Source organism: Lissotriton vulgaris, chromosome 11 (genome assembly GCF_964263255.1).
Source record: "Lissotriton vulgaris chromosome 11, aLisVul1.2, whole genome shotgun sequence".
Lineage (NCBI taxonomy): Eukaryota > Metazoa > Chordata > Amphibia > Caudata > Salamandridae > Lissotriton > Lissotriton vulgaris.
The window spans coordinates 537934282-537958721 of NC_141699.1; the positions used below are offsets into that span (position 1 = coordinate 537934282).

The window sequence follows — 24440 nt, forward strand, 5'->3', positions numbered from 1 at the left end:
GAGGACCAGACTCTTTACCAGTCGTTTCCCAAACTCTCCCTAACCAATGTCCTCTATTAGGATTACTAACTCACTCCCTTTGTATGCTTGACTCTGTAGAGCAGTAAGGATGAAAAGTTAATGCTTTTCCTCCAGGAAGTGGACGAAGGTTTGGTACTTATGGCTTTACTTAGAGCTTGGCAGTTAGGGTGCAGCCGTCAGCAGGTGTCCCACCCACCCTTCTTGGAGTGCATAGGGCCTCCGTGCACTTGACATAGGGCTCTTTGTTGTGCAGTGTGTAGCCCATGGACCCAAGGGTAGATTTGCCCATTTGTCCAACAGGGAAGGGTGCAGTGTACTTTGCCTTCAGATACAAAGGCGGAATTGTTGCATGCCCTGCAACTGATAATTTCAAGATACTGTCGTGACTTAAATGTTTGCTACAGGTCAAGCAAGCTCTTTCCCAATATTTTCTTTTACTTGTACTCAACATAAAATGTCTGACCCCCATCAAGCTAAAGCTCTTGTTGCTCGACATTAAGCCAGCAGCGACAGAACTACAGGCAGAGAGCAGTCAGAAAAAAAGGAGAATAAAAGGGTGGTAGACAATGGAAAGCGTGAACTCAAAAAGAAAAGGAAAAAAGATGGAGAGAGAGAAAGAAGGAGAGAGAAGTGAGAAGAGAGGAAGGGCTTCTAAAGGTAAGAGAAAGAAGGCAAGACCAGGAGATTGTGTGAAAGAGAGGAACTCAAAGAGGGAGACTGAGCAAACAGCTAGGGGGAGAATATAGAGAGAAATGGAAACATAAAGGATGTTAGTGGAGTGATAAATGGAGTCGACGATCAATGAAAGAGAGAATGTAGTGATAAAGCAGAGGAGTTAACATTGCAGAGAAGCACTGGTTAAGTCACTTCGAACACATCTACGGTAGCAACTTGGAACTAGAAATATTTGAGCCCCCTATAACCGAGTCCCCACCATTGCCCCTGAGATTTACTGTAGAGGAAGTTGAGAAAGCGATCGAGGGTACGGCTGGACATAAAGCACCCGGCCCGGATGGTGTGCCCTCTGACATGTATAAGGCCAATCCCAAATACTGGGCCATAATACTAGCAAATGTTTTTAATTCATCTGCTTCATCGGCTGTAAATGGGTTTCCGACTACATGGTCATGTTCCATTATTATCCCCGTGTTTAAAAAGGGCAAAAGGTGGGATCCAAGGTGCTACAGGCCAATATCTCTATTAGATTCTTCGATTAAAATTCTAGGGAAAGTAATCTTAGCCAAAATAACAGCCTGGGCCTCTGAGAAAGATATTCTTTCAAACGTGCAATACGACTTTAGAGCTGGCAGAGGCACGGAGGACCAATGTCGTAATTTACATTTATTAATAAATAAATACACGACCGCTGCAAAGGGCTCTATGTTTTTGGCCTTTATGGATCTGTCCACGGCCTTTGACCTAGTTAATAGGTTGAGGCTGTGGACCATGCTTTTAGATCTAGGCCTTGATCGGGCATTGGTGTATTTTTTGGCCGAGTTACACAGGGACCTGAATGCAACCGTAAGGATGACACAGGAGGGGAAATGTACAGCAGGGCTTAAATCAGGAAGGGGGGTGCGCCAGTGGTGCATATTGGCCCCTATGCTATTTACTTTATACATCAACTCCTTGGAAGACAATTTGGTAACGGCGACAGCAGATATTCCGCGTGTAGGAGGGACGCCCATCCCAGTACTCCTTTACGGGGACGATGCTGTTTTACTAGCACGGACCCCTTTAGGGTTACAAAGACTACTAAACTCCTTTGGGGAATTTATGAACTCATTGGACTTAGTGATTAACAACGGAAAATCGCACGTTATGTCACTGGGCTCAAGAAAGAACAGCATTAAAACATTTTACTGCAATGATTCTACAATCTCTAGAGTGAAAGTGTTTACGTACCTGGAGGTTGTGTTTGATGACAATGGGTCCTGGGTTCCCCAACTGTCCATTAAAGTAACAGCTGTGAGAAGATCGTCCGCTGCAATATTAGGCTTTGCTATGAGACTTGGGGGCAAACCGTATGAAGCGATTTTATCCATATATAAAGCAAAAACAATCGCAATTGCAAGGTATGGGGCTGCAATATGGGGCTATAAACATCCTGATTCCATCCAGAGAGAGGAAAATAAATTCCTCCGTGCACTTTTAGCCCTTCCCCAATCATCGGCTACAGGGCCGTTTCTACCATTAGGCCAAACTAGGCGGCCGCCTAGGGTGGCAAGAGGAGGAGGGCGGCAGAAAACATGAGCTTAGGATTCGGATTGAGTCATTTTAATGAGTTCCTGTACTTTTCATTTAAAGCACTGCTCACATGCATCTCAAGAAATGCTGCAGCGGGTCCTCCCTTCAACCTCTTTTGTGGGCGATATATCATCCTTTTACTGACCCTATTACCGGCCTCGCACTGTGGGAAAAGCCACTCTGGTCTTTTCAGCTGGTGGACAGAATTCAGACCATTTGTCCAAATGGGTGCACAGACAAAATATCGACTCCAAAATATCGACTGGACATAATATCGAGTTTTAAATATAGACTGGACAAAATATCGACTGGACATAATATCGACTACAAAAATATCGTTTTTCAGGTAAGTGAAGTAATATCGACTGTGTAAAATATAGATAGCAAAAATATCGAATTTTTAATAATATATAATATTTTATAGTGTATTTTTATGTAATAATATGTGTGAAAAGTGTGTATTAATGTTATAAAATATTTTATTAAATGAATTTTGTTTTTTTAATAATTGCGTAATGTAATTCTGTAGCGGGTTGTGGGTTTATAGGGGAATAGGGTGGGAAGTAATTTAATAATAATTAATTAATTAATATATGTTTGTAAATATTTATAATTAATAATTAATTGATAATTAATTAATAATAATTAGTTAATTAATTAATATAATTTTGTACATATTTTGTATTAGTAATTAATTGGTAATTAATTAATTATAATTAGTTAATTACATTATTTAGAGTACATTTCAATATATATAATTTTGTGTTATTGTTAAGTAATTAATTGGGAAAAAATAATATTAATTATTAAAATAATTACAGCTAATGTGCTAATATATTTACTTTATTATTATTGTTAATTAATAATTATTTGGTAATTAAATAATATTGATACATTTTGGGTAAAGGAGTATTTTTAGGGTTCAGGGTCAGTTTTCAGTTTTTGGGTAAAGGGGCATTTTTAGGGTTCAGGGTCAGTTTTCAGTTTTTGGGTAAAGGGACATTTTTAGGGTTCAGGGTCAGTTTTCAGTTTTTGGGTAAAGGGGCATTTTTAGGGTTCAGGGTCAGTTTTCAGTTTTTGGGTAAAGGGGCATTTTTAGGGTTCAGTGTCAGTTTTTAGTTTTTGGGTAAAGGGGCATTTTTAGGGTTCAGGGTCAGTTTTCAGTTTTTGGGTAAAGGGGCATTTTTAGGGTTCAGGGTCAGTTTTCAGTTTTTGGGTAAAGGGGCATTTTTAGGGTTCAGGGTCAGTTTTCAGTTTTTGGGTAAAGGGGCATTTTTAGGGTTCAGGGTCAGTTTTTAGTTTTTGGGTAAAGGGGCATTTTTAGGGTTCAGGGTCAGTTTTCAGTTTTTGGGTAAAGGGGCATTTTTAGGGTTCAGGGTCAGTTTTGGGTTTTTGGGTAAAGGGGTATATTTTAGGGTTCAGGGTCAACAAATAAGATTGTAAAAAATTATTTTTATTATTTTCATTTATTATTTAATTATTATAATTTAATTTAAGTATTTTTAAGTATATTTTAGTAATTAAAATGTAATATTAATTTAATTTAACACTGTTTTTAATAAAGTCGATATTTTTTACATCTATATTATTGTTAACGATATTTTGTACTCGATATTTTTGTACTTACCTGTTTGTAGATACAAACTCGATATTTTGACTGTCGATATTTTGTCCACGATATTTTGGCAAGTCGATATTTTGTCCCTCGATATTATTTCAGTGATCCGTCCAAATGCAGCCTTCACGATGACTTTAGCGCCCAAATACAAAACGTGTACAACAGACTGTACAGAATAAAAGCCACACACTTCCCACCACACAGCCTACACGCTGTAGCCTACAGCTCACGTAAGCGCGGGTTTCCGTGCCCTCCTGGCAGTTGAAAGCCAACATAAATATTGCAATATAATAAAATACAACACAAGCAAGCACCGACGGCCCAGGCTCCACAGAGTAATCACTTCCGGGGCAGCAAAGGGTGAATTCTTCGTTGGTCTGTGTCTTTTCCGGAGTGTGACGTTTATTGCTAACCGATCACACAATTGTATGGGGCAGTGCAACCAATTCCCAATTCCCTCTCAGTACCGGCCCGGTCATGTCAATCAGAATAAACCAGATTTCCGATTTCCTCTACCTGTCTTCACTTATTTCAAGTCGGTTAAAGTTCTTCGTATATTGAAGTGGGTCTTAGTCATAAGCAAGGCGTACCTGTTGTCGGATTTTAAGATGCTCTTTATCGGATGACGAAAGGTAAGAACACTTTTGGGGACATCAAACCGCACCTGCTGCGGCAGGGTTGTTACGTGCGAAACTTGGAATTATTTTGACGTCAGTGACAGGTATTTGTAACATGGAGAGTAAAGTGAAAAATCCCAGTGTAGAGTTGAGGGTTTAATTTGTCACCTGTTCGTCTCTGAATGATGTACAGCAGGTGCCTAGAAAAAAGTCCAATTATTTTCATATTAACAACTAATTGTGTGAGTGGGCATGGTGTTTTGAATGCCTTTGCAAGGCATTTGAGAATCTCATTGTTTTTACAGTAGAGAGTGTATACAGGGCACTTTGAGCAGCGCCAAGCGCTGTTCGTTTTTTTTTTATCGAAATGTGTGGAGCTTTAGTTTTCATTTCAAATTCTTTTGGTAAAATTAATGATATAAACGGAGCAAAGTAAACATCTGAAACGTGCATACAGTGTTATAAATGGAGCAAAGAAAATGTGTCAGACAACCATAACAGTATCAAGTTTGACACTTCTGTCCATGAATATCTTCTTTTGAAGTACCCACTGTGGATTTTACTCTGTCTAAAACTGGAGGTCAATTTCCAACCAAACTGGAAAAGATTTTTCGGTTTCCTAATTCCATATCACTATTTAAGAGGGTTTTCTGGCTTAGAAAAAATGTGGGCTATCTTATGCTATTAAGGGAGGGATATGTTTAGAAATATAATGAACAGATTCTGCGAATTAAGACTTGCTTAAGCACTTCTATATTCCTTATTTTCTTATTGTACCCGATTGGACGACTTGTTTACCTCTTCCTTATTATCCATAATGTTTGTTATATGCTGTTGCTTTTATTTTTTTTAAAAAATTCTTAAAACAACAGTGGTCCCATGCAAAGTTATATTCACATCCAATAAATATAGATGAAATCAATTCTATATTTTAGAATGACATGTCCAGCCGGACAGAGGTCCTTCAAGTTTACTCAATAAACAGAATTTCAAAATGAAACAAGGATACCTTCCACAATGCCCCCGTGAGGTACACAAGCCTGTGCCCAACACATGCGGGGTGATTACAGTTGAAGAAAATAGGAAAGGTTCTAAGGCAAACAAGCGTTTTTCTGTTTACATATCGATTGTACAGAAAATATCAAGTTGCACCATTACATCAGTTTACACAATCAAATTTTGTATGAGGTGCATGAGCAAGTCGACGGCGTTTCGGTTCCCCTAAAGGGTCATGGGAACCATCATCAGGACAAACAAATAGTTGCCTTATTTCACTAAACCTCAAATTGCCTAAGTGAAAAATAGGAAAAATAAGAAAAGAAAAGTACACACTTTAAGAACAAGGAATCAATAATTTGAAGTTGCAAACGGGTGACTCTTAGTGCACGGTGCAACCAATTCAGGAACCAAGTGAAGATGTCGCACTGTTTCTAAAGGTGAAGAGGTGATTGCAGCAGTTAACCTAATTGAATTAAGCTCGTGTGAAGAAATTCTAACCAATGCCTCTTAGCGAAATTGCTTAATTGCAGAAGGCAGTGCAGACGTGAACGGGCACATTAGTCGAAGTGCACGTGTTTTTTTTTAAAATAACGGAGGTGTCTATTGATGCAGGGGTGCCTATTTAAAACCTATTTACACATTGCCATGGTGAGTAAACCCTGTCTGTATCAGGATTTCAGAGGCACGATCTGCTTACCGAGGCAGTGCGTGAGTAACAAGGGGCAGGACGTTGCTCAATATCGCCCGGACCGGCAATCCTAGATAAGGAGATATACTATAAGTTAGACGAAGCTGAACCGGGCATGCCATGCGGAATATCTTACCGAATTAGGAATGCGGGTGCCGTGTTACAGAGTCGTAACCGGACGACGCCAGGGTAAGCCTATATAAAACAAAGGAGTATTCAAGGATTGCAGCCTCAGTCGTGTATCAAGGCATATATCCACGCAGAGTGTACTACTCACCAGAATCGGCGGTCATGGAGGTGTTCCCTTGCGTGCTGTTGTGCTCGGACCCGGAAGTGAAGAAGGGGCGGGTGTGTCATGATTGGCCAGTGCGTGTGAGGGTTCGGCCATAGAAATAAAGGAGGGATGCATGTCGTGGGAGCCATCTTAGGTGAAGCCTAGGGTGATTCTACATGCAAAGTGACATGTCAGCATTACAGTTTCAGAAAACATTTTCTTGATCAATCAATTATTCAGCACTAAGAACAGAGTCTCTGCAGTATATAGAAGCTGTTTAGATTAAAATTAAATTAAAGCAGTCCATTCCTCTTGCAGGTTCAAGCCCGAATTCAGGCTATCTGTCTTCAATATCCACTTCAATTCTTCTCTGTTCAGCATACGAGTTAGCTTGCCCCCTCTTGATGGTATCATGACTTGTGTGATGACTGTCCACCGGATCTCATTTTCAGTATGTCCTTTGCTTAAAAAATGTTCAACCAGGGGTGCATTTGCTGTTTTGCACCTAATGCGGCTGCGATGCTGGGATATTCGCAGTTTGATTTTTTGTTTTGTCTGGCCTACATATATCAAATTGCAAGGGCAGAGAATTGCATAAATGAGGTTAGAACTATTACAGTTTGTAAAGGTATGCAGTTCATTCTTCACATTTCTGTATACAAATTCTTTATTCTCAATTGTAAAGTCACCCGCATTCCTAATTCGGTAAGATATTCCGCATGGCATGCCCGGTTCAGCTTCACTTGTGTAATTCCCTTCGTCTAACTTATAGTATATCTCCTTATCTAGGATTGCCGGTCCGGGCGATATTGAGCAACGTCCTGCCCCTTGTTACTCACGCACTGCCTCGGTAAGCAGATCGCGCCTCTGAAATCCTGATACAGACAGGGTTTACTCACCATGGCAATGTGTAAATAGGTTTTAAATAGGCACCCCTGCATCAATAGACACCTCCGTTATTTTTTAAAAAACCACGTGCACTTCGACTAATGTGCCCGTTCACGTCTGCACTGCCTTCTGCAATTAAGCAATTTCGCTAAGAGGCATTGGTTAGAATTTCTTCACACGAGCTTAATTCAATTAGGTTAACTGCTGCAATCACCTCTTCACCTTTAGAAACAGTGCGACATCTTCACTTGGTTCCTGAATTGGTTGCACCGTGCACTAAGAGTCACCCGTTTGCAACTTCAAATTATTGATTCCTTGTTCTTAAAGTGTGTACTTTTCTTTTCTTATTTTTCCTATTTTTCACTTAGGCAATTTGAGGTTTAGTGAAATAAGGCAACTATTTGTTTGTCCTGATGATGGTTCCCATGACCCTTTAGGGGAACCGAAACGCCGTCGACTTGCTCATGCACCTCATACAAAATTTGATTGTGTAAACTGATGTAATGGTGCAACTTGATATTTTCTGTACAATGGATATGTAAACAGAAAAACGCTTGTTTGCCTTAGAACCTTTCCTATTTTCTTCAACTGTAATCACCCCACATGTGTTGGGCACAGGCTTGTGTACCTCACGGGGGCATTGTGGAAGGTATCCTTGTTTCATTTCGAAATTCTGTTTATTGAGTAAACTTGAAGGACCTCTGTCCGGCTGGACATGTCATTCTAAAATATAGAATTGATTTTGTCTATATTTATTGGATGTGAATATAACTTTGCATGGGACCACTGTTGTTTTAAGAAATGTGCTCCCCGAGGTCCCTAGCTGACTTAATTGGGGTCCCTTGTTGTCACAAAAGTTGCTTTTATTTTTGTCACATCTTGTTGACATATGTAAAGCGTTCTGACCCTCATACGTGTTACAAAAAACTGCTAAATAGTAATGGGACACAAAAAACTGCTAAATAGTAATGGGACACAAAGTTGAAATAATGTGGAGTATTGCCAGCTATACACTGGGGAGGTGTTCTTTGGGTTTAGTGTTCCATTTTTGATCTATGGCTGAGGCACGCAAGCCTGGTATAAGGAAGAGGCCATGGTAGTAAAAGGGAGGGGGTGGCATTTTTCAATTCTTGCCTAGGGTGGCAAAACACATAGAAACGGCCCTGATCGGCTACCTTTTCGGTCCACCTCGAATTGGGAATGGGATATATCTCAGACATAATTAACATGGCTCCTATCTTATTATGGATTAGAACTTGGTTGAACCCCAATCTTACCCTTAACCATAAGATCTTTAGGGACCGTATGAAGTTAGAGAGAGCTAAGGAAATCCAGTGGTTGTTTTTTATTAAATCAACATCTAGGACTCTGGGGCGCCCAGAGATTTATACAAACCCAGAGGGTCTGATAAAAGCTAACCTAAACTGCGTTAAAACTAACTTCATGAAGACTAGAGAGCTGGAGAGGGAAGCGATAGAACTAAGGAAATCGATGGTAAGGGCCCATTATCTGCTTATTTCGTCCCTATCCATTCAACCATATCTTATTATTGTAACGATTCCCTTTCACCGATGGTTGCTAACGAAATTTCGATTTAATCAGATTTATTTGTTATTAAGTGATCTGAAGGGCTGGAGTAGGCCGGAGGATGCTGCACCTTGTAAGTGTGATGATCACTCCCTCCAAGACACGATACATTTCATGTTTTTTTGTCCCTTTTATACTGTGGATCGGTCAAAGTTTATTCTTCCACTGTTAAAAAACAAGGGTTTTACGCAGTCTAAACCAGCATTACTCTATTTACAATTCATGGAACATCCGGTAGTCATGTTTGGTGTTGCAAGTTTCCTTGTTGCATCTATTCGAAGTAGGAAGGCTAGATTGGCAATCCAAATGGCACAGGATCATCTAACACATTGAGTTACATTGAATGGGATAAATTGATATAATTGTGAAATAGTTTTTTAATGGCAGCAAATCTATGAAATTTTGACATCATTTCTGTATGCATGGTATACAGACAAACTGATTTTTATCTGATTTTTATGTGATAATGTTTTTAAAATGTTTTTACTGAGAACTTATCAAATCACCTGAACTGCTCGTTTGGATTGCCGTGTTGCTGGCTGGGCGTGCGACCTCACAGAGGGATTCTGCTTCCACTTTCAACCCCTGAAGGCTTCTCTGACCTCGCCGGACCCGCTTTGCGGGTCCCGCAGCGCCTTGAGATCTGAGGCTGCTGTTTGCTGTGTGAGGCTATCGGCGGAGGAGCGGGCAGGAAGAGAGCCGGCGGGGCTGCGAGCACAGGCAGGGACTCCAGTCTCCAGGAGCCCCTGCGCACCCATTCCATACACCTGGGCTGCTCTCCCCGCTGGCCACGCCCCCGCTCTGTGCTTTGAAAACCGGGTTGCACCATCAGACCCGTGGATCACCTGAACTGCTCGTTTGGATTGCCGTGTTGCTGGCTGGGCGTGCGACCTCTCAAAGGGATTCTGCTTCCACTTTCAACCCCTGAAGGCTTCTCTGACCTCGCCGGACCCGCTTCGCGGGTCCCGCAGCGCCTTGAGATCTGAGGCTGCTGTTTGCTGTGTGAGGCTATCGGCGGAGGAGCGGGCAGGAAGAGAGCCGGCGGGGCTGCGAGCACAGGCAGGGACTCCAGTCTCCAGGAGCCCCTGCGCGCCCATTCCATACACCTGGGCTGCTCTCCCCGCTGGCCACGCCCCCGCTCTGTGCTTTGAAAACCGGGTTGCACCATCAGACCCGTGGATCACCTGAACTGCTCGTTTGGATTGCCGTGTTGCTGGCTGGGCGTGCGACCTCACAGAGGGATTCTGCTTCCACTTTCAACCCCTGAAGGCTTCTCTGACCTCGACGGACCCGCTTTGCGGGTCCCGCAGCGCCTTGAGATCTGAGGCTGCTGTTTGCTGTGTGAGGCTATCGGCGGAGGAGCGGGCAGGAAGAGAGCCGGCGGGGCTGCGAGCACAGGCAGGGACTCCAGTCTCCAGGAGCCCCTGCGCGCCCATTCCATACACCTGGGCTGCTCTCCCCGCTGGCCACGCCCCCGCTCTGTGCTTTGAAAACCGGGTTGCACCATCAGACCCGTGGATCACCTGAACTGCTTGTTTGGATTGCCGTGTTGCTGGCTGGGCGTGCGACCTCACAGAGGGATTCTGCTTCCACTTTCAACCCCTGAAGGCTTCTCTGACCTTGCCGGACCCGCTTCGCGGGTCCCGCAGTGCCTTGAGATCTGAGGCTGCTGTTTGCTGTGTGAGGCTATCGGCGGAGGAGCGGGCAGGAAGAGAGCCGGCGGGGCTGCGAGCACAGGCAGGGACTCCAGTCTCCAGGAGCCCCTGCGCGCCCATTCCATACACCTGGGCTGCTCTCCCCGCTGGCCACACCCCCCTGTCCACCGACCAATGATAGGTACTTCCAGCGTATAACACAGACCATAGATCCCGCGCCGCGGGAGCGCGCGGGAGGGCGCCGGGAGAAGCCTGGGACAAGGGCGGGACCGTCTGTGGCCGTCCGGGGCCGAAGGAGGCCGGGCTGGGCCACCCCCCTTATCAGTGACCCATAGTACCTTTTCCAGTAAGTGACATTAACATATTGTTTTTGATTGGTGAGAAGTACGGCAATGTCTGCATCGACAAGTACTGCTAACAGCCACTTGACAACTCCTCCGGTTGAGTCTGGTCCTCTGGCAATTGGCCCTTTAGATTAATTCTTTTTTAATCGTTCGTTGTCAATTGACAAAGAGTTATCCTTGGCAGAGAGGCGCGCAGAGCGTAGATTATCAATAGAACTACTCAAGAATTCTACGGATAAGCTTTCAACTCTAACGTACCCCACCCTGGTAACCCCTCTATCCTCAGTGAATCTTCCAGTTGCCAACGAACATTTTGAGGGACAGGCACAAATAACAAACAAGGATGTTGCAACAGAATTGAATAATCCCTGTGGGAGTATTATCCAACCTACATCGCTCCCTGACTCTGGTGCTCAGGTTACATTGGCCCAATCTAAGCTCGGGTCTAAAAGGAAAAGACCAGCCCCAGTAAGAAAATGTAAAATGGTGGTCAAACCCCCTCAAAAGCACAGGAAGCTACACAAATCTGTGAACATTGGAGAGGTTGTCATTGAAGAAAATCATAGTACAGAAAGTGTTCCACACATTAATCTTGCCCCTTTGGACAGTCAAGATAAAGAAGAGAATACTTGTACTGACTCCGCTGTACCAATTAATGAAAAGCTGCTATCACTTGCAAATGTGCTTCCTGAGTTGGAAAAATTGCTTAGACTAATACTTACCCCTATTGAGGATAGAATTGTCAAGCTTACAGATAGGCTAAATCATTTTGAACAGGCAACACTAGACAATTTCTATTCCACAAAATCCCTGATTAAAGCTAACGCTAGGGTGGATGTAAGCACAAAGCCCCAGGTCCTTACTAACCCTGTTACTCAGGACAAGGGAAGAAGGTCTCAAAATAACTCCCCTTTACCTTCTAAGCAATGCAACCCTACGGTCAAAACAACTATAAAATCTGCTGATAGAGCCGACAGAGCACACGTAGGTTCTGTTCAATCCCAGCCGAACACTACTTATCCTCCACAGTATACAATACCCCAGACACAAAATCCATCAACTGCTACGAGCGCAGAGGTTACAGTTTGCCCCCAAGCGGGTAAAGTTCCCGTATCTGCAAAAGCAACCAATAACAAGCAGACAGTTTCAAACAATCCTGTGGTTGGGAACGGGGCTAATGTATGCCCTTTAGTAGGTAAAACTCTAGCACCAACCCAACCAAATAATAAACAGCAGATGTTGAAACCTGCCCCCCAACCCGTTCCCAAAGTTCCTAAAACAATCCCACCTCCATTGACAAAGCCACCCCACAGAAAACCCCCGGTGAATCTTACTCCGGATTCCTTCCCCTATGTAGCAGTTCTTATAAATGTACCACCATTACCCACAGGGCAGAGAGAAACTTTCCAGATGCTCAAAAATAAGATCATGCACTGGTTAAGGGAAAATCGTCCTCTGCCAGGTGACATCGATGGGTTAATTATAGGGGTAAGGAGAATAGACTGGATGGGGTATACACCGAAAACCTTGGGTGGGGACTGTATCGTGGTTAATTTCCAAGATCCAAGGGTGGCAGGATGGATAACTAGGCAGGGATGGGGAACAAACAAGGGAGGTATTGGAATTGTAGACCTTACTTTTTTTTACCCCCGCCCAACCAGTGTAACAATTAGCTTGCTCAATGAACCCCTAATCCCCCCTACTGTACCATGGTCAGTCAATTCCTTACCAGCTCCTCCATTTGGTCATAACCATACTACATGTATAAATTATAACCCTCACGTAGGATGGCAGGACCCGGGATGGGGATGTTGACAAAACAACAAAGATAGGAACAGTTGGACAGGAGGGAATAATAATGAGTTCAAAGGGGTTTGTGGCGATCATGTTGACACCATTGTTACATGCTCAACGGTTGGTTACATAGAGATGGGGAGTTTTGTTGAAGAAGGTGGTACTAGACTGGAAAATACAAATGCTAATGCTGTGACATTACCCTCAATAATAGCTAACATGATTGCTGATCCCATTGATGATCATGGGAAGCAGATTAATAACATCGAAAGCCCGATGATCGCTCAAGTGTCTTCCAACACTAACATTCACGATGGGATTGAGTCTAGCATTGGTACGCTTTTATCTTGGAATGTTGTTGGGTTGGGTGGTAAGTTAGATTCCCAATCCTGGGTGGATTATATCAGTGGGTTTGATGTCTGTTGCTTTCAAGAAACCTGGGCTTGTGACCCCCTTTTCTGTTCTGGTTATTTAAACTATTATACACCAGCATCAAAAGGTGGAAGGGGGCGGCCTAAGGGAGGCCTCACTGTTTGGATAAAACAGGACTTGCGCATCAACATCAAAATGTTGGACCTGGGAACCAGTGATCTACAAGTGTTAAGAATCTCTACAGGCAAGGGTTCATCAATGGATTTGTATAACGTTTATGCAAGAGGTAATAATGTAACCAATTCTTCTACCTTAGAGTTGTTGTCTGCTGCCTTAGAAACCAAGTCCCAAGATAGCATGGTGATAATAGCTGGGGACCTCAACAGGACTTTTGAACCTTTGGACTGTACAAACGATCCTTTAGGGAAGGACTAGGACAATCTTTGGGGAGTACCTTCTCTATGTTTAAAACCCGTAAAGCGATGGACAAAAGACATTTTATTGTTAAATGCTATTTGTATGGAACATGGTTTAAGAGCACTGAACGGGAGAACACCAGGGGACAAGGAGGGTAGCTGTACTTTTGACAACGGTATCAGCAGGAGCAGAATTGATTATATATTATGTAGTCTCCAACTGTGGGAGGGAGTTATTGACATGGCCATCAGGCCCAGGGTTGAAAGTGACCACAACCCCCTTTGTGTGACCCATAGGTGGTGGAACGTTGGAGTGGGAAACTTGCATCTAACGAATGACGAAGTCCCAGTTATGAGTAATGATGAACGTAGGTTAAAATGGCCAAAGGTATTGGCAAATGAGGCTACCATGACCTATATCAACCATGAGGTTGATAGTGCAATTTCCGCAATGGAGGCAGCAGATCCAATAGCTCCGGGGGCTAGTGGTATCACGGAAATCCACAACAAGTTATTTTCCCTCCTGAAACCATGTTTTTTTTACAAAAAGCAAGAAAGGGAGGAAAACTAAAGATGTTGGAAGGTGGTTTGATAGCCAATGTAGATCGGCACGACTAGAACTGGGACAAGCTATTAGGAATAGGGACCGCGCTGCAATAAAAGAGAATAGGAAACTGTACAAGATGGCCATCTACAGAGCTAAAAAGAAATGGGACGAGGACCATTGGGCTGAGTTAAAAGAGGCTTCAGGTAACAAGGACTCCAGGACCTTTTGGAAAATTATCAAGTGGGGTAGAGGAGGTGGCTCTGCAGAGCCAGATAATAATGTAGCAGAAGATGCCTGGGTTGACTACTTTAGACCACAGTATGCTGAAGTCATCCATCCTGGGGTGGCCGAAGGCATAACACCAGTCTATGCTATCGACAATTTGTTTTCCCTTAGAGAAGTAGAAATTGCGATTAGTTCCGTGAAATGTGGGAGAGCGCCAGGGCTAGACGGGATTCCCCCGGATATTTTTAAATACGACATGACTAGATGGGCGAGGTATACCTTTCTAGTAGCAAATGCCCTAGCCAAGGGGAAGGTGGTCCCCGACCTTTGGAAAGGCGCAATTATCATTCCCATTCATAAGAAGGGTGATCGCTCACTGCCTGCCAACTACAGGCCTATAAGCCTAATAGCAACCATGCAAAAAGTAGTGGGGAGAATGGTAGCAAACCAGCTTATGGACTGGGTTGATGACAACAACGCCCTTTCTCCATACCAAGCTGGATTTAGGCGAGCAACCAGTACCATTGACCAGGTCTTCCGCTTCACTATACTGAGGTGGAAGACGGTTCTACTAGGAAGGGGCTGTCTGTATGTCGCGTTTGTCGACCTGCGGGCGGCATTCGACCTAGTCCCCCGGTTTAAGCTATGGTTGGTTCTGCAAAGGCTGGGGATTCCTGTCGATTTGCTCACACTAATCATGCGATTGCATGAATCCAATTTTGCAGGAGTACAGTGGGGTGGAAACGGGGAGACAACCTCGGACTTCCCAGTCGAAAGGGGTGTCCGACAAGGCTGTTCCATGGCTCCCTTACTCTTCTCGTTATTTATTAACGGGATCGTTAAGAGAATGTTGGAGGCTAGCGTAGACGCTCCGTCGTTAGCGGACACCAGGGTCCCGATCCTGATGTTCGCTGACGACACCCTTATCTTGTCTAAGACCCCTGCAGGGCTGCAACGTGCACTAAACATTTTTGATGTTTTTTGCACAGAGCATGGGCTTGAAGTGAACGTGGGAAAAACAAAATTGATGGCCTTTACCCTACGTCGCAGAATATATCCCAAGGTAACCCTAAATAACAGCAGGTTAGATACTGTTAAAGAGTTCACGTATTTGGGGGTACAGATTGCAGAGGGCGTTGGCTGGTCGCATCATTTGGAAAAAGTGGTCTTAAAACACCAACAGCTCTCAGGTGCTTTGAGGGGGGAACACCGCAAATCCAAGACAAAACCGATTAAACCAGCACTTGTAGTGTATGATGCGAAGGTCTTGGGTGCCACATTATATGGCGCAGAGTTATGGGCTTGGGACAATCTTGTGGCTTTACAGACTTCTGAGAACAAGTTCCTGAGAGGGATCACAGGACTTCCACAGAGTACCCCCTTAATCCCATTGTTTCTGGAGTTGGGTAGGCGTCCAATTGCCGACAGAGCTCGATTGCGCTCTGTCCTCTACTGGAGACGTCTTTGGACGACTCCAGAAATTAGACAATACGCGGAGGGTTTTCTTTGGATAATTAAGGAAGATATCTTCCACAAGATAAAATGGCTCAAAAACCTGAAGGCCATGCTGACTAACTTAGGGCTTTCCAATCTTTGGAATAACCCTGTGGGAGAAGACTTCCCAAGCAAAGAAGCCCTCAAATCACAATATTGGGATTGGGTGGGTGGTAATCTGTTGAATGACGCTAGGTCCGACTCTATGGCTGGTCGCTACCTGGAGACAAAAATCTTTCCTATCCTAGAAAACTATTGGGATACTATTACGGTACCAATGGATAGGAAGCTCGTCTTTCAGTTAAGATCCGGATCTATCCCCTTAAAGAAACTGACGGCAGGTTGGCATAGATCGACCAATAGGTTATGCCCAGCCTGTGAAAATGCCGTGGAGAGTGTAGGCCATTTCCTATTCATATGTCAAGCATACTCATTACCGAGGAGAATATGGCTTACGCCTGTATGCAAAAACCTGGGGACACGCGACAGCGCAGTGGCTTTAAGAATCTTGTGTACAACAACCCAGGAATCGATAGTCATTGGGGTAGCCAAATACCTGGGTTGGGCTTGGGCAATCAGGCGACGATCTCTGGGGGGAATTAGGTAATCTGGTTTTCCTTTTAATTTACGATTTATATGCAAAATTATTCGCCACAAATAATTTATTTATTTTGTTTTTTTGTTTTTTTGAAAACCTTTATTGTGCCTTCACAGTTTACACAGCTTGTCGCCTACAACCCAATTGGGCCGGCCGCTATACACGGTGTCAAAGAAAAACGATCTTTACAATACAGTTGTGCCGGCAGTCGTCGAAGTCATGAGGGTAAAGATCGGTAAACAAGTGGTGATGGCGAAATGCAAATGGTCCATGCTTAGAGTACGAGGTTTTCCATTTTCTGTTTTATACCTAAGAAAAGAACATTCAAAACTTCGGGAAGTTACAGTACGATCGGTGAAATAAGCTTATTGCCAGTTAGATATGAGTTTAGTCCTGAGTTAGGGCCAACCCTATGCCGCCCTCTATGCTAGGTAGAGTGTGAGCAAACCACCCTCATCCCTCCAGCCCTCCCCGGTGTATCCCCCCGCAGCACTCAGCCCTCCTCAGCCCAACCCGTCTTCTTCGTCTGAGTCTAGTGGGTCATCCTCAGGTAGTGGATCACAGATGTCGCCCGGTATGTGTTCCATGGGGACCACACTCTGTTCCACTTGGCCGGACATGCCCTGTTCAAGTAAACTGCCCGTTCCGTGACCATGGCCCTGTCCATATTTACGCACCATTGTGAGGCCGTCGGGGGGTCCGCCACCCCCCAGCACTGCGCGATGTCTCTCTTGGCCATCATCATCCCTAATGTTACCCAGAGGCGGCCATGCCGGGACAAGTCTGTTGGTTCCCACACATTGAGGAGGCAACGCCGCGGTTCCGGGAGCACCGAAACCTCCAACACCTGTGACACAGTGCGCATGACCTGACGCCAATAGGAGTGTATAACTGAGCACTCCCAGAATGTGTGCCCTCCTCCCCGCAGCCTCGCAAGCAGAAAGGGTCAGGGGCTCGTTGTATGCGGTGAAGCAATGTCCTGGTGTAATATGTTCTATGTAGAACTTTGAGTTGGATGAGCCTCATTTTAGACGATATTCCCGATTCCTTAGGGGATGCCAGTGCCTCGTTCCATTCATGTTCATCCATCTCGCCCGCTTCCTGCTCCCATTTCTCCTTAAGAGGCACTAGCGGGTCTGGGGAATTGTTAAGGAGTTTTCGGTAGGTGAGGGAGGTGGCTTTTTCTACCATGTAATCCGTCAGAAGGCGATCTTCTAGCGGGGATGACTCGGGGAGAGTCGATCCCGCCGGAACAGCTGCCAGTAATGCATGACGGATTTGGACATATCGGTAGGTTTCTTGTGGCCCTAGGTCATAGAGTTCTTTCAGGCGGGCAAAAGTAATGACTCCCCCATGCTCCCACATGTCCCCCACCGTTGAGATGCCGATATCGTCCCAGCGGGAGAACCCCTTACTGGTCCGAAGGTTGCCTAGGGCTCGTGAGTCCCAGAGTGGAGTGAGTTTAGTGAGTGTGTCTTTCCACCCTAGTGCAGCGGTGGCTGCGTGCCAGGTGGCCACTGTGAGCCTAGTGGGGCCCTTCAGCGGTCAGCGGTCTGAGTTTCCGTCTATCTATCATAAAGCGGGGCCAGTAGGCCACTGGTACCCAGTTGGGCCCTGTCCGCCTGGAATGCCGGGTCCGATTGCGATGCATGCAGCCACTGGTTGATCGGTCTGAGCTGTGCCGCCCAGTAGTAGAGATAGAGGTTGGGAAGTGCGATGCCGCCCTCGTACCAGCTCCTGCAGAGCTTGGCATGTGCTATACGCACCGGGCGGTTGTCCCACAGCAGACCAGAGACCACTGCCGCCACCCTTTTGAAGTACCTCTGGGGCACAGCAAAGGGGGTATTGTCTAGGATATATAGGAAGCGGGGCAGGGATTTCATCTTAAACAGGGCTGCTTTCCCAAGCATCGTCAACGGTAATCCCGCCTAGAAGCTCGCATCTTGCTTGAGGCGGTTCAGCGGTGGCGCGAGGTTCAGTTTTTCGTGTTCCGCCGGGTCACCCGTAACGTGAATACCAAGGTACTTAAATGAGGAGCCGGCCAGTCGCAGAGGGCAGTCTGGACCAAGCGTTGGGTGGCCACCCGTCAGAGCGTACAGTTCAGATTTACTCCAATTAATAGTGTATCCTGATATCTCTCCATGGTCGTTGCAAAGGCGCAAGAGGGCCGGTATGCCGTGATCGGGGTCCGTCAGGTACACCAGCATATCATCCGCGTAAAGCGAGACGCGGTCTTCCCAGCCCTCCTTCCATTTAATCCCTTTAAGCAAAGGGGTAGTCCTGATGCGGATAGCCAAGGGCTCTAGTGAGAGCGCAAAAAGAAGGGGGGAAAGAGGGCACCCCTGTCGGGTGCCGCGCCGGAGTGGGAAGGAGCGTGAAATGTGGCCGTTCGCTACCACATGCGCTACCGGTGCGGTGTATAGCAGTTTGATCCAGGAGATGAAGACGGGTCCGAATCCCATATACTGGAGTACCTCAAAGAGATAGGCCCACTCCACCATGTCGAAGGCCATTTTCGCGTCAAGCGCCAATATGGCCGCAGGTTCGCCTATGTCAACTGCTTTAGCTAACACCCCATGTACCCGCCAGAGATTGAGCGAGGTGTTCCTGTGGGGCATGAACCCTGACTGGTCCGGGTGAATAAGATCGGACAGATGAGGCAGGAGACGATTTGCCAGAAGTTTCGCTAGAATCTTACTTTCTGCGTTGAGCAAAGATATAGGGCGGTATGAGGAGCATTCCTCAGGGGGCTTACCGGGCTTTGGAATAGCCACGATCGCGGCCGTTCGTTGGTCCAGCGGGAGCACTCCCTTATCACGGCACTCTTCGTACATTCGGAGCAGGTATGGGCTTAGAACGTCTGTGCGTGCTTGGAACCATTCGACTGGGATGCCGTTTGGCCCTAGCGCTTTGCCCGTACGGAGGGCCCCAATGGCGATCCGCAGTTCGTCAGCTGTGAACGGTGCCTCAAGCTCAGTTGCGGCCTCCGGTAATAGTGCCGGGATGTTTATGTCGTAGAGTGCGCTTTGGGCTGCAATCGCGGTGATGTCCCGTTCCGGAGTGTACACTTTCTCAAAATGGGTAGCCAGTGCCTCCACTACGCGATCTGGGTCAGTCTGAGTATTGCCCTCCTCGTCTCTCATCTGCTGGATCCCTCTGGAGCTACCCCCTCTCTTATCGAGCCAGGCCAACATTTTTCCCGCTTTGTCCCCAACATCATATACTCGGTTTTGTGTATCTGAGATGTGGCCTTGTGTGATGAGCCGAGCGTGGTCTGTATACAGGCGCTGGGCAAGTGCTAGTGCATGTGTTGTGTCATCCGTGGGGTCTGCTTCATGGGCAGTGGTGGCTTCGCACAGTCGGAGCTCAAGGGCCGCGTGTTCAGCTGCCTGTTCTCTTCTATGTGACGTTATAGAACTGATGGCATGCCCCCTTAGGACTGTCTTGTAGGCCTCCCAGAGGACCTCAGCCGAGGCTGCTGTCGGTTCGTTCTCCGCGAAATAATGTGTCGTGGCGGTCTGCAGGGCCTTCCTGACCTTAGGGACCTTTAGATAAGAGGCGTGCATAGGGAAGACGCGGTGGCGCGTTCGTGTCCTTGAGGTAATGGTGAGAGTCAGTGGTGAGTGGTCTGAGATGCCCCTAGGGTGTATGTGCACTTCCTCTACGCGCTGTAACCCATCCCCTAACGCCAGGAAGTGATCAATGCGGGATAGGCTATTGTGGACGGTGGAGTGGAACGTGTACTGTCGCAGTGTAGGGTGAACATGGCGCCATATGTCTACCAGCCCTAGTGCCTCTGTGAAGCGCTGAAACCTGGAAGGACCCCCCGGGAGGGCAGCCGCTGGAAACCTATCGAGTTGCGGGTCCGCAGATGCATTGAAGTCCCCGCCTAGAAGTATGTCACCCTCGGGGAGGGACAGCAGGAAGTCGCCCAGGGCTGGCAACATCACGGAGTGCAATGATGGTGGGATGTAAACTGAAACTATTGTCAAGGGGCACCCGTCCCATTGTCCTGCCGCTGCCGCAAAACAGCCCTGTGTGTCAGTCCTAGTACTGAGGGTGATAAAATTGGAGGACTTTCTAAGTAGGATACCCGTGCCCCGGGACCCAGTGGAGAATTCCGAGTGGGTTAACATTTTATACCCCCTTCTGTCCAGGGCCTTAGTGGTGCTACCCATTAGATGGGTCTCTTGGAGGAGTATTAGGTCAGGTTTGTGACGTTTCACCTCGGACAGAACGAGGCCGCGCTTCACTTTATCACCTAGGCCGCGCACGTTCCATGCTAGAAGTTTGAGGGAGGAGCCGCCCAGTCGCATCTCCCCCGTTCGCATTACGTTAGGCTGTACATCCACCATCAATAAACATCAGAGACAGAAACCATCGGAGCAGACTCCACCTCCCCAGCAACAGTTCAATAAGCATTATAGTGCATTTTACAGTTTGTGATCGATTCTGTGAACGTCCCGTAAAAACAAACAAACCCCCCCCCAACCCCCGCCCACCCTGCCTCCCTGCCAAACGGACTCAGAACTGCCCGCCACCCCAACTTAGCAGAGCGCTTATCCCATGCCAAAAACAGAGTACTTGCGCGTCAGGGGAGAGTGTCCCCCAAAGCAGGCGGTCCCTCTGCTGTCCTCGGGTTGTCCGGGCCAGCGTCCATGAACGACTTGGTGAACAATCATAGTGGGAATAAGGTCCAGGTTACACATTTAGTTCCTCATGGTAGTGTCATTTGCCTCCAGCAGCTCCCATGTGGTCCTGCGACGGTGATCCATTCGCACTGCCCCTGGTCGACGATTGTGAGCCCGGCCGGCTCTCCTCTCCCGTCCTGTTGCGTCGGCGGTTGGAAGTGCGGTCCACCGTGCGCCAACCATCCAGCCATTCTCTTGCAGACTCCGCCGAGTCGAAGAACCAGACCTTCTTATCGGCCACCACTCTCAGTCGGGCCGGAAACAACATGGAGTACGGCAGTTCTTGGTCGCGGAGTGATTTTTTAACCTCCAAGAAGGTCCTCCTCCTGCGGGTGACCTCCGCCGTGTAATCCGGGAAAAAGGATATCCGTGAATTTTGGATTTGGATGGGCGGTGCCACCCTGGCTGCCTGGAGGACTGCATCACGGTCTCTAAAGTTAAAGAGTCGTGCCAGGATGGGGCGCGGGGCGGCCCCCGGGGTAGGTGTCCCCCCGGGGACCCGGTGGGCCCGCTCTACTGTAAAGAAGTTGGATAGTCCCTTCGGGGCCAATTTTGTCTTTATAAGGTCCTCAACATACAAATCCATGGCTCCCTTTGTTTCGGACTCCGGAACCCCCAAGATACGGACATTGTTGCGTCTGGAACGCCCTTCCTGGTCGTCCAGCTTGCTTTTAAGAAGTTTATTGTCCGCCTGTAGTCTCTCCATTGCCACTTGTAGGTCGGAAACGTCCTCTATCAATGATTTGGTCACAACCTCCACCTGCTTCACCCTTTCGCTCATTTTCTGGAGGTCGGCTCTAATAAGGGTAACCTCGGTCGAGCCCACCGTGGCCTGCACCTGCTCCAGCGCTCTCAGTACATCGTCCAGCGTGGCTTTTTTGGCACCGTCATTGTCCGCGCCCTTTCCCAGTGATTTGCGCGGCTCAGGTGGAGTGGACGTCTGGTTGTCATAAGCAAATCTTCCGAGCTTCGCCTGAGCGGCGGTCTGCCGTGGCCCCTTTCCCGCCATTGTTCCTTTACGGCGAGACACCGTTTATGATGGAGCGGGCCGGACGCCCGTAGCCGTCCGCTTGGGGGGGAGGGGGTATGCAGAAGGTCCAGACAGGGTATGGGCCAGGGGTCGCTGACGATGGCAAGGTGCTGCCGACGGCCGCGGAGCTGTTGCGATTCCGGCAAGTTCAAGCAAAATGGAGACTGGTGCCTCGCAGGTCCCACGGTGTGTGCCGAGCGCAGCAAAGGGGGCACCACAGCGTAGTGCCACTGGATATGCCGCGTGAAGGGTGAAGTGGTCGGCGGGAAGGATTGCCAGCCGGTGGCGTCGAGTGCCGTCGTCAGCGGCTATTTCCGGTTGGTCGTGCCGGGGAGGGTAGACTTCCGCCCGGCCCTAAGTTCCACTCGACACCGGTGCTCGCCTCGTGCCACCAGGCCCGTCTTCCGTGAGGGACTCGGACGAAGTTTCGTCCCGATGTTGGGGTCTGAGCGGTCCCAAATTTTCCTTGCTTGCGCCGTTCGGTCACCGCACCCAGGACACCCCTTCTGGACTGATCAGTGAGCGGATAGGCATGCGGATTGTTGCGGGATGCTGCCTCGCTACGGGAGCCTCTCTAGGTTGCTGCCGCCATCATCGGCTGCTAGCCACGCCCCCGCCACAAATAATTTTATTATGGTAATATTGTATGAGCTGCACAGAATGTTTAATGAATTTATATTTGTAATTGTTATGTTTTATTCTGTAAATGTTTTAAATTTTATAATGTGCTTTTATGAGAATTATCTCGAATAAAGCTTATACAACAAATTCTGACACTATTTTCGTATTATGTATAGTTTACTTTTATGATTTTTATTAATCGAATAAAGTGGATTTTTGACTTTTGACTTTGATAAAGCAGAGGAAGGAGGAGAAAGATGAGGAAGAGAGAATTGGAAAGGGGAAGAGACATATAGATAGAGAAAAATAATTGTTGAGGGTCCAATAAAGATGGAAGAGGGTGGAAGGGAGGGGGAAAGGTCAGCGTGAAGCAGTGCTTAATTTGTGCCGGTGCTTGCCGGTGCTTAGCACCGGCACTAAATTATCAGGGCCGGGTCTACGCATCTGCTGCGCACGCCCACATTTATGTTTTTTAAAATGTACCTTACTACTGCGGTACACGTATTATCCCGCCGTCGAGTGTGAGTCACGGCGCTCAGTGTTGTTGCGAGTGCGACTCTAACTGTTAATCACTTGCAGCTCAAGTCCAAGAAGAGAATATTCAAATTCAATAAATATAATAAAGATGTCATCATCATGGCGCCCGCGCGGCCCTTCTAGTGCAGCAGAGATGCAGTGTTGACTGTATGCCACAGTGGGCGGGCAGCGGAAGTTTGGAATCGCAACATCAACACAGTATTTGGGCACCTAGCTGGGCGGGCCATGGGGCCGGCTAGGGGTTCTAATGGGCTAGGAGCTGTGAGCGCAGCAGCGCATGCAGATTATTTTCACTTTGCCTTGCCACGCCCCTGCATAACCACCGCAGGCGCAGCTCCCCACGAGTCATCGTCCTTGTCGAAGTGAAGTCAGCCCGGCCCGACTGACGACGATATTAAGGGCAGAGCTGGGCAGCCAGGCTGTGTGACTGTGCAGGCATCATCAACTGCCTGTCTGGCAGACTGCGGTTTGGTAGCAAGCAGCATCACCACCAGGCCGCCGCTGCGCCTAATCAATCGTAGTAGTATGTAACATACATACTAAGCAAAGGCACAAGGCAGCAGTGTGCAGTGCAGCCAGCAGTGTGTGTGTCCCTGCCGAGTCCGACTGGCCCACGCCCACCACGAGTAACGGTAAGAGAAGATTAGAACTAAAGTTGTTAAGCACTTTTAAGTTCAGCAAAAATAAGTGCAGTAGCTAAGCGAAGCCGGAGCCAGCTAGCTAACTAGGGAATCCTACCCATTTGCAATTGTGCTATGCTGTCACCGACCGCGCCATAACCCTCGCATGTGCCTATTCAGCGGAGACCCCAGTCTCCATACTTACCGGCCCCCGCATTCTGCTGTTGCCAAAGGTGGGAAATAATGTCAGCCAACAAAACCTGGTATCATTAGTGGTCGTTGTTGGCCGCAGTTTATTAATAACCAAAGACATATTAATAACACAAACTGGTTTCAAGCAATCTTCCATTTTGCGAACATTACTCATCAATCATAATTATCAATCATAATTGGCATATTACACATTATGACACCCTCTTGTGATAGCGGGTGTCAGTCTCTTTGTGCCCTCCTTAGTTCGAAAATGGGGCTTGTACCCAAACCAGTTTGTTGCCAGTCTATTGGTGCTCCAGTGGTTGGTTGACCACGCCCTTTGCGTGTTGCGGAGGGGAGATTTC

General features: G+C 47.0%; 1 protein-coding gene across 1 annotated transcript in view; it reads left to right on the forward strand.

Moving 5' to 3' along the window:
• LOC147683107 (fish-egg lectin-like) overlaps window positions 1–24440 on the forward strand; it is a 107297-nt gene that overhangs the window by 44791 nt on the left and 38066 nt on the right. The gene's annotated exons all lie outside the window — the stretch shown is intronic.